The sequence below is a fragment of the Equus caballus genome, chromosome 2 (assembly GCF_041296265.1).
Source record: "Equus caballus isolate H_3958 breed thoroughbred chromosome 2, TB-T2T, whole genome shotgun sequence".
NCBI classification, from domain to species: Eukaryota; Metazoa; Chordata; class Mammalia; order Perissodactyla; family Equidae; genus Equus; species Equus caballus.
This window is the reverse complement of record NC_091685.1, coordinates 33,968,654-33,979,476: the sequence shown is the minus strand read 5'-3', so window position 1 is coordinate 33,979,476 and position 10,823 is coordinate 33,968,654. Positions and strand designations below refer to the sequence as shown.

Here is a 10,823-nt window from a genome sequence, read left to right as displayed (position 1 = left end):
TCCAAGTCTTGTAATCAACTGGATGCTCCAGAAAGGTGTGTCACAGTTACTTTTGCATTCTCCCTACACAGAAATGGGGCCGTGCATGCTCCAGTTTGAGAAGTGTGTAGTGATGTAGTACTTGGAGTTAATCAGAACGACAAAGTGGAAAAATGACTTAGAATTATTATGGTAACTCTCAGCAGCAATGAATGTGGTTCTGAAGGGAAAAGGCTGGGAGCCATGGTGCAGGGCAGAAAGGGAGAAACTGTGTACTAACGTTACCTAACATTTCCAGAAGGACCGAGGGAAACTTCCGATCCTGTGGCCTTTATTATCTACAACCAAGAGGTCCATGATAGGGGAACCAAGCCCCGTGAGCCAGCCTGTGTGGGGAGCCAGAGAAGTGGCACGGGTGTGGGCCCAAAAAGCAGCCTCAGGTCACTTCCAGGTACAGCTGAGTTTTCTGACTATTATGCATGAGTTGGGCCTGTCCCCTGGGATGATTTCTCCTTTTTATGACAGTGGCACAGAGCAGTCCCGCTGAGAGTCGTGACCGAGGTGCGGGCTGTTCAGCCTGCTCAAGGTTCCAGAGGAGCTCACGGGAAGCCAGACATCCTGGGGGGTCCAGAGGAGGATTCATCTGTCAGAGAGCTTCTGCCTGGCCTCCTAAGACGCTGAGGATGTCCAGGAGGCCGCTGGCTGCTGCTTGCAAGGCGGGTGGCACTGTGTGCAGAGTCTTTCCACATTCTCACGAGACGGCCCCAGCACGGTCCCAGCATCTGAGCGGGCAGAGAAGATTTTCCTTCGTCCATAGAGAGCAGGGCCAGGGGAAGTAAGAAGAGGGCTGGGGATGGGCTGGGGGTCTTGTCGCTCCCCCTGCATGTCCCCCGTTTTGGTTTCCTTTACGCCAAACAGCCCAATGTGTGATCCACCAGTGTTGCTCTGCTTGAAATCCGCCCAGGGCTCTCATTCCCTTCAGGGCAAGTCCCAGTGCCTGAGTGGGCTTTCGGGACCCTCTGTGACCTGTCCCCCTGCAGACCTTTTCGCCACCACCCCCTCCTTGCACTTTACTCACACTGAATTGTTCAGTTTCCCACAGACACTCTTGCCCACGAGGTTCACTCTCTGTGAAGCCCACATGCTGGGCACTTGACCAAACCCTGTCGGGCTCCCCGAGGTGAATCAGACACGGATCCTGCCCAAAGAGCACGGTCCAGCTGGGAAGACAAGATGGGGACTTCCCCATCGTACAGTCACCTGTTCACAGGTACAAAGGAAGGACATGCCCAGCACAGCACACGCTCGCTGCTGCTGGCCGTGTCAGGACAGCATCTTAGGGAAGTGGTGTCTAGCAGGGTCCCGAGACACAGCTCTGACCACAGGAAATGGAGCAGAGGCCTTCCAGACAGGAGCTAGAGTGTCAGGAGCATACAAGACAGAGGTGGGGTGTGAGGCTGGGGAGTGGGGCGTTGGGCCAGCACCCCTTGTTTCTGGGACCACTCCCCACTGGTGCATTTCTCGCTGGGTCTCCAAGCTTAAATATCCCCCAGCTCACGGCCTGGAAGAGCAGTCAGCTCTGATAACAGAAGGCTCTGCTGACGAGGCTTTCTCCTCCTCTTCTGTGAGCCTGGACCCTGGCTGGCTGGGGCCGCGGCTGCCTCCGAGCTCCCTCATTAGTCCAAGTTCAGTTCCACAGCAAGGGCTTTGGGTTTTGTTCCAAGGAGCAGGGGGTCCAGGCGCAGGGAGCGACGTGATGGGCTTCCGTTGGAGAAGACACTGCTGGCTGCTCATGCACCGTGGGCTCTGTAGGAGAGAACCTCAGAGTTGGTAATGGAGCCCCAGCAGCGATTTGCCAGCAAATCTAATGAAAAGCACCCACCGGCCCATGATTTTCAGCTGGTTCCTGAATTATGAGTGACTTAATGCAATTTGTCTGATGGACAATTTTTCATAAAATGCGAACTCAGAGTAGGGAGTGGTGGGGTGGTGGGAGGAAACATTAAAAGGGGTGTGGCAGAGAGGTCCAGGTGGCTTCCAATGGCATCGTCCACTTCTCAGAGCAACCAAACACCTGACTTTTAACTGGGTGTGTGGTCACCCATGACTACAGAGTTCCCAGCCTCCTCTGCAGCTAGGCTGCGCATGGAGCCAAGCTCTCCCTCCAGGATGGGAAGGGAAGCGATTTGTGCGGTTTCTAGGATATTTCCTAGGAGAGAAGCATGTCCTTCCTTCTGCTTCTCCCTCTGTCCTTGCTCCCTCTGTCCTGCTCCACACTGATGAGGGCAGCTCCTCTGGGGTGACGGCAACAGGGAGAGGAGCCTCCCAGAGCAGCCCTGCCGGACCAGCCCTGGACTGTCTGTCTCCAGAGTGAGCGCAGGAGAGATGCCAGCTTCTGTGCGCCACTCTCCTGTGGGCGCCTTTGTTACAGCAGCTGAACCTTGTCCTGACCAGGACAACAGTCTCAGAGAGGACTTTCTGTGTGGTTCCCTTGGGTCAGGCTGCTCCCAGGGCCACAGCTGTCTGAAATTTTCAGCCCCCCTTTCCATGAGGTGACAGCCAAGCTCAGCTCCAACCCACTCCCCTCTCTGGGCGCTTCTCTGGAAATCTCATGCCTCTAGGTTGATGCTCCTAAGTCTGGGGCTGGTATCTCCCAGGGCATCCTCTTGTTCTGTCCTCCCGCGCTGTGCACCCTCACTGCTCCCAAAGATGCCCCTTGTTCTGAAGTAGGCTGGGCTGACTCCCTGCTAATGTCTGTGGATTCTCATGAAATAACTCAGGGAACAGGCCGTCTCACGCGTGATGTAACTTGATTATTGCTAGAAAGATGAGTTTGGAAGTGACGAGCTCCCTGCTAAACTGACAAGATTAAAAGGTGAATTTGAAAAACCAGCCAAATGCCAGTCACAGTATGAGGGCGGAGACTCGGACTCCGTCACGCTTGGCCTGAGCCCTCCGTCTGGGGACACAGATATTCAGGGCTTCCCAGGGGTCTGGCCTTGTCCGTGTAATTTCTGATATGCCCTCCACTCTTATGGAGGCTCCAATTTCGTGGGGAAAAGGAAGTTCAGTGTATATTAAAATATTAAACTTGTTGAAGATGTTGTAAAAGGGTAGATCATTCATTTATTCTTCATTTGTTTACACTAAGTGCAAAGTGTCCTGAGGGCTGGTCCAAGACAGAAAGTATTAATGAAAAATTTGAGGTTCAGTAAGGCCAACAGATCAGGAGATGATGCCATTGACAAGATAGTCTGTTACTCACAGTTCCCAGAGGAGGGGGCATGCCACACAGGGCCACACAGGGCCTCACGGGGAAGCACCAGGGTGGTCAGGAGGCAGAGGGAGTAGGGGACCTGTGGCAGGAGACTTTACTGTGGTTTCTGCAGAAAGGAACAGTGGGGCAGGGTGAGCAGGCTTAGGACTGGCTGGCCTGAATAATTTCACAGGCTCTGGGGCGTAGGGGCTGTCCCAGTTGTCTGGTACCTGCCCTGGGTGATAAGAGCAGTGGATAGTGGCCCAGAATATGCGTGTCCGGTAGAGGAGGTGGTTGGGGTGTGGATGGACACTGGATTGGTTGGTTTGTATTGGAAAAGTGGGTTGGTTTGTATTGGAAAGGAGGGCTCTTCCTGAGGGTGGGGTGAGGGGGCACCGAGGCGGGCAGGAGGCTGAGTGGAAGGGAGTCAGAACAAGGCATGTCCCACCTCCGCACGCAGGACAGGTGTTAAGGCATCAGTTTTACAGAAGCTAGAAACATGGTCCAGACAAGGGCTCAGCTCAAATGTCACCTCCTCAAAGGAGCCTTCCCTGCCTGCTCCATCTACAGTGACAGCCTCCCCAACCCGGTCTCCCTACCGTCACCCGCCTCATTCCTCTCACAGCATTCGGGGCCTGACCCCTGGCTCAGCACCCCACCCTGACTGTGCCCACCCAGAAGGAAAGTCCTCACAGGAGCCCCCAGGCCCTGCACCATCCGGGGCCCTCATCCTCACTCCTCTCCTCCCACCTCTGTGCCCCAACCCGCGCCCTCCTGACCCCTGAGCCTCGCTTCTCCTCTGTGGCACTTCTGCCTTCTTACCTGCTGTGCTCTCCTCACTCTTTGTTTCCCTCTGCGATGTCAGCTCCATGGGGGCAGCAGAGTTTATTTTCTCGTCTCCTTCACTGACGTCGTGCCTGCGGCCTAAGTCGGGGCAGGGCACAGAGCGGGGCTCCATAAACAGCGAGTGAGCCAGTAACACTGAGAACTCCCAGAAATGTGCTTGCTTGTGGTCGGCGGTGTTCACTTGCCCAGCGCACACCACTGAGGCCCTACTGCCTGTGGGCCAGCTCCAGACACCGGGCACAGCAGAGTGAAGCACACAGAGGTCGCCATTCTCGTACAGCTGACAGCCTAGTGGGGGAGACAGAGAAAAAAATAGGTAAAATATACACAAAGTCAGGCGGTGATATGTACCATGGAGAAAAATTAAGTCAGGAAGGACGTTTGAGCAAATTCCCAAAGATGTTTAGGGAGCAAGCAATGCAGAGGGTAGAGTGTTCCAGGCTGCGAGACCAGCAAGTGCAAAGGCCCTGAGGCCACAGTGGGCTGCATGTTTGAGAGTCTTAGTTATTAGTGTGGATTCTTAGTTTTATCTCAAGTCTGTATCTTGCTTTTGTTTATAATCCTTGCTTTCAGCTTCCTACTAATTAACCTGGGTCCAGCAAATTCTATCCTGTTCCATGATTTAAAGTAGAAACAAGTGAATTTGGGTTAAGTCAGTATGCGTTTATTGAATGGCCTCCCTGGGCCCAGCTATGTCAGGCACCAGGAGGCTGTGAAATCAACACAGCAGTCTCCACCTTGATGACCCCAGTTAGTGAATGTCCTCAATGTCCTCCAGCCCCTTCCACTGCCCCTCGGCCCCATCTCATCTGGCTCTCAAACTCTGACCCTGACCATCTGTGGTGCCTTTACCCCCACGTCCAGCTCCTCCTAGACTTCTCTGTCTGGGTGTCCCCTGAGCTTCTCCAAGTCAGTTTGGCCCAGGTGGAGTTGAGTCCTTGCCCCACGACTCCCTTTTCTCCATGAAGCCCCGCTGGGTGAGGGAACCTCCGCCAGTGGGATCCTCCGCCCCCGAGCATGGCTCCTCCCCACCCCATCTGCCAATGCCCCCCGGCCCCTGGATCCACCGCCTCGGGACCCCGTGACCCTCTCCCTCCTGTCCTCAGCCTGGGGCTGCACACTGACCTCCCCCTCTTCACAAACCCCCAAGAGGCTGGTGCCCTTACACACAGGGACATGGAGGTGACACACGCTGGTGTGGCTGGGAATGACGAGCAGTATCCCAGAGCAGAGGGCAGGCCAGGGCTCCCGGGCGGCCAGAGCACGGCTATTGTGGCAGCAAGATGGCCATAACGGGGGTGAGTCGGGCACTGCATGGCAGCCCCTCCTCACGTTCCCCAGGAGGCCCTGTGTTTCATGCCTTTGCTTGGGTGGGCTGCCCCTCCTTGCTGTCTGTTAGGCGGATGCCAATTCGTTCATTCACTCACTAATTCACTCGTCATGTGTTTGGTTCCTTCTTGGTGCCAGGCCCTAGCTAGATGACGGCTGGTCCTTGGAGACCCAGCTCAGACGTCACCTCCTCCATAAAGCTGTTCCTGATCCCCAGCCCCTCCTACGGCCCCCTGAGGCCTCACCTGGACCCCCCCGGCGCTATCGTCACACTCTGATGACCTCTCCAGCCTGTGAGCTCTGGGAGGGCTCTGGGCCAGATGCAGAAATGGGCTCAGAAATGTGACGATGGCTAAAACCCTGAATAGACGAAAGGATTACCCACGGGCCACATGGGGGTCAAGTTCACCCCCTCCCTCCCGCTCCGGGACCAGGGCTCTTTCATTATTGGGAACCTGAGCAACCTTCGCTCGCCATCTGCTCATTTAGACCATTAACAGTCTGGATTTTTTTTTCAATTTAAATTTTTTTTAAACTTTGAAGACATGTCATGAGGGTATCCCTCAGTAATGAGAAACTTAATTATCACTTCAAGGGAGGGAAGGTGTCTGTGGTGTCTGAGCCAAGACGGGACAATGTGGAAAGTGCAGGACGATGAGGAGGAGCCGGCTCAGGGGCTGGGCCTCGGGGCAGCAGGAGGAGGGGAGACAGAGAGATGGATGGAGGCAGAGCTGCCAGGGTCAGGGGCAAGCCGGGGAGGAGGGGAAGTCCAGGGGCCTCCTCCCGCGTGAGCAGTGGCTTCCATTGTCCCCCTCTGTCACACACAAGCCGTGTTTCTCATGCTGCAGCACCTCCCGGCCTTTGCACGAGCTGGTCCTCCAGCAGGAGCGCCTTTCCTCTGCTCTCCAGCAGAGGGACAGCAGTGCCCTCACCCTGCGAGACTCTGCCCTTCTGGGCATCTGTTCCGCAGCCTGCCCGTCCAGTACCCTCGCCCCCACCATGACACACACACCCTGCTCTGTGCTGAGTTCACTTGGCTGTCATTGCCTGAGGCTGGCCTGTCTGCTTGCGTGACAGACAGGCAGCCCTAGCTTCTAAACATTCTCAGTCTGTGTGACCTTGGACAAGTCCTTTGCCCCTTTGGAGGCTCAGCTTCTCACTATAATTGGTCTGGCAGTGGCCACCTCACAGTGGCGCTGTGCTGTCTGAGCTGCTGGAGATGGAGTGTTGGACGGGTGCCTGTTGCTGGTGCCCTTGGTGCTGACCCCGGGGTCACGGCCCCTGGCACTCCTGCGGTTTGCAGAATGCCTGGCTGCAGTGATGCACGAGGGAGCGGGAGACAGGTAGGAGGTTAGCGTGCAGCTTTGGAGTCAGAAGACATAGCGGTCCTTGAGGACACTTCCCAGGGACCCTGGTCCCGGACCTTACCCACCTGCACCCCTTCTCAGCTACCTTCGGGGGGCACACGATAAACCCCTTACTTTGAGGGCTACATTCCCAGTCCATCTAACCCGCCTGCCCAGGCTGGACACGCTGTGGTCCTCATGTGCCAGGTAAAGAAGTAAAGGTCCACAGGGCCCCTGCATACCTGCAGTTTCCCGTCTGTGGCTGTGCTCACTCTCTGCTCAGCATCTCTCAGTAGCTCCCTATTGCCCAGGGCCCGCCTTGCTCCAGGCATCTAACGGAATATGAGGCCCTGCCCACCTTGCCCCACCCCTGCTGTGCTCATGCGGTAATGAACCACCAGTAGCTACCGCGCCTCTGCACCTCTGCGTGGTATGCTGTTCCTCCTGCTCTTCTGTTCCCTTGTCTTGGAAACCGCAGCTCCCTCGTCCATTTCTCCTTTGTGGCAGCATCGAGTTGGTTGCTCACACAGCAGCCTTTGCCCACCTCACCCTGCCTTCCTCCTGGGGATGCTCATTTTGGAGGAATCATGACTGGTCCAAGCCAGTCATGGCAACTGCTCCCCTTCCCCTCCCCCACCTCTGGTGATTGGTTGGGACAGGGACTTGTTCTGGCCAATGAGATCTTAGAGGAAGTCTATGGGGGCTTCTGTGAGAGATTTTCCTTCCTGAAAAGAAAGAGATGGGCAATGAGGAAGGTGCCCTCTTGCTTCTGGCTTGAGCACTAACTATGCAGATGTGATGGCTGGAGTGGAGGCAACCACACTGCAATCACGAGGGAGTGACACTAACATTCTGTTAATGGTGGAGTAGAGAGGTGGGTGGCATCTGAGTCACCGATGACGTTATTGGGCCACCAGACCACCTCTGGACTTCCCATCTCTCACATCATCTTTAAACATTAAACATTAGATGCCTTTGTAGTTTAAGCCACTCTTAGTAAAGTTTTCTGTTACTTCAGCCAAACATATCTAACTGGTACAGCCTTCGAGTCTCAGTGAAAAATTCCCTATCCTTAACTAGTTCCCCAGCAGGCATGGGTCTCTGCCCCGACCCCCACCCTTCACCCATGAAAACAGCCCGTGAGCTCTGGTTCTCTGTCTGCCTGGCTGGCTTGTCCATATTTGGCTTGTGAACACCTCTGGGGCCGGCTTCTGCCCTTGCTTCTCTGTGCACCCTGAGCCTGCACACAGTGGGTCCTCAGACACTGCAGGGACCTCGCCCCCCCACCCTCCAGCATGGCCAGAAGGCCCCAGCCAGCAAGAAGCCTTTGGGATCACTTTGGCCTGAGCACTGCTTCCGGCCCTCGGGGCCTCCACAGCCCCTTCAGCTGGAGTGTGAGGTCCCTTGTGAACAGCGCTTCCCAGTGGGCAGCTCTTGCCTCACAGGGGCCCCAAGTGCGGAGCTGTTGATGGACCGTCTGCCTGGTCTCTCCCGCGACAGCCCCGGAGGCCATGATGCAAAGAAAGGAGGACCCGAGCTGCGTTTCAGGGAGATGTGGAAAGGGCGGTGATGGACGCATCCTGTTCCAAAGTGAGCGAGGTTCTCTGCGTATTCTGGAAAAGATCTCTGGTGTGCAAGTAGGGAATAGGACCCCCAAGGCCCAAAGGAAGGAGGTGTCCCCAAGGACGGGGGCGGGTGAAGGCTCCTGGCCTCCCCTGCAGCAGCTCCAGACACTGGCCGTTGTGGTCCCGTGAGCATGATTCTGCCAAGCAAAGCGAGAGAAAGGGATGCGGGTGTGGGGGAGCTGGGAGGGCTTGTGGTGCCGGTGAGCCAAGGTTCCCTTCCTCCCTTCAGTGCGAACTGCCTGACGGGCACGGGGCAGCCACCAGGTCTCAGGCACTCACGGTACGCCACACGTGGCACTGGGTACCTTGGCCGCACTTCCTCACTAGAGTCAGTTACCTCCCTTTTCTGAGCCTCACTCTTGTCCTCTAAAATGAGGATTAATTTGGGCAACGTGAGTGGCCCAGCCTGCAGCAGGCCCCCAACAGATATTGCTCGAGTCCATTTGGATCTCCAGGTTAGAGTGGAGTCTTGCAGTATTATCTGGAAGTTCTTCCTTGAAGCTAGCCTAAATCCTACATACTGTTGCTGTTCCAGAGTGCTCCGTTTAGCCAGCTGGAAGAAACAGATTTTTTTTTTCTTTTTTTTTTTTTTTGAGGAAGATTGGCACTGAGCTAACATCTGTGCCAATCTGCCTCGGTTTTGTAGGTGAGACGCTGCCACAGCGTGGCTTGATGAGCGGTGTGTAGGTCCACATCAGGGATCCAAACCCACAAACCCTGGACCACTGAAGCAGAGCGCACAAATTTAACTGCTATGCCACTCAGCCGGCCCCCAGAATATTTTTAATAGACAGTGACAGAAAACCCAAAGTGGCTTGAACAAGCAAACAGCAAAGCAGGAGAGAATGATTTATGTAACTAAGAAGTCTAAAGGCAGACAGCTTCAGGCAAGGCTGTACCTGGGTGCTTGATGCCGTCAGCAGGAATCGGCTCTCCCAGCCTCTTGGCTTGGCTTCCTCCCCTCTGTACTGGTGTCCTTCTCAAGTGGTTTTTCCGTTGATGAAAGAAGATGGCCACCACCGGTCACAGGCCTCAACAGCCCAACGGAAATAGAACTTCTCTTCCCCAGGATTCCAAACCTAAGTGCTCCCTGTTCCCCAGGTGGGGGATGGTGTGGTGCCTGGGAGAGCAGGGCCAAGGGTCCAGCCACCATGCTCCTCTCTACCTGATTTCCTGGGATGAGCCTACTCCCATGGGCTTCCCGCTCCCCACTGATTTCTCCTTACAAAGGATTCACGGCCGCGCTTCTTCCCTCCCTCGCCTCCTTTCCAAGCCCCGCTTCACTGGTAGCAAAGAGGAGCAGGACTTCCTGTTGGAAGACAGGATTTGGGGTCCACTCCCAGCTTCACGGTCTGCTTTTTGTGTCCCATAATAATCACTTATTCAGTCCACAAATGTCTGCTGAGCACCTACTGTGTGCTACTCTGAGTTTCCAAGGCTGTTAGTTGTTCCAGGCAGGGGCCATCGCCCAGGAGCCTTCCGAAAGAAATGAGTTCTGTCCAAAAGCTAGCTTCCATTCCCTCTCTGCCCCTCACTGTGTGACCTGAGGGAATTCCTTCCCCTCTCTGGGCTTCTGCTTTCCCATCTGCAAAGCAAAGTGTTGGGGAAAATGAGGTCTTGGAGCCCCCTTAGCTCTGACATTCTGTGGGTCAGTCCTACAGCGTGTCTCCAGCTGTGAGGCACCCCATGTGCGTCACGGACAGTGACCGCGATGCTCCAGAGGCGGGCTGGGCTGAGAGGAGGCCACAGTCACACTGTTGCGCGTCTGACCCCTTCCCCTTTGGGCTGTCGGGGGCACCCAGGGCAGAGGAGGATCCTGGGCTTTCTGAGCCTGTGCAGACCCTGGGCTCCGAGTTTCTGTGAGCTGCCCAGTGCTGCTGCTGCGACAGAAAATCTCTTTTGGGGTGTTTGTGACTTCCAAGCCTGCCCACCACGGATGGTCAAGCTGTGGACTCTGAAAGGGAAATGCAGGGAGGCCACATGGCGGGGAGGAGAGGATGACATAGAGGTCCCACAGAGCCCGTCCATCCTCTGCCTCCCTCTCCTTCCCCCTCCCTCCCGGCCCACCCTCTCCTCCTCTGTCGCAGCTGAAATTGGCCATCTCCCTGGAGGAACTGAGACCCTGAGGTGTTGGTGGAGGGGGGAGGGTCCCTCTGAGCATGCCCAGTGGGGAGGACGTCCTTTTTCTTCTGGTTGAGTCTAGTTTCTCTTCATTCTTTGAACATCTGGGGACATGAGTGAATTCCCCTGGTCACTCTGTCACTCATTTGTCAGTTCACTCAGCACTCATTGCCTTCTTAATCCATTCATTCCCTCCTTTATTTAGCTCATTTTTTCTTTTTTTTTAAGCAAGAGGGAGAGACTCATTAGGAGAACACAAGGAACCCCAGAATAAGCAGAAAACGGGCTAACTGGTCTTCCCGAAAGACCAGAGCCCGCAGC

The 10,823-nt window shown here is 55.4% G+C and overlaps 1 long non-coding RNA gene and 1 other non-coding gene across 3 annotated transcripts; one reads left to right on the top strand and one right to left on the bottom strand.

Annotated features, from left to right (window-relative positions):
* Nucleotides 1–293: 293 nt before the first annotated feature.
* Nucleotides 294–10,520, bottom strand: LOC102148916 (uncharacterized). Of its 2 annotated transcripts, none has more exons than XR_011432757.1 (5): nt 9,281–10,520; nt 4,058–4,369; nt 1,538–1,785; nt 1,058–1,394; nt 294–761 (listed from the first exon to the last, which is right to left on the bottom strand). It is a non-coding gene; the product is annotated as an uncharacterized lncRNA (long non-coding RNA). The 2 variants fall into 2 exon arrangements; XR_011432762.1 differs by having other exon boundaries at nt 1,240–1,394.
* Nucleotides 1,743–1,845, top strand: MIR9062 (microRNA mir-9062). The gene has a single exon (NR_128085.1). It is a non-coding gene; the product is annotated as a microRNA mir-9062 (primary transcript).
* Nucleotides 10,521–10,823: the final 303 nt, after the last annotated feature.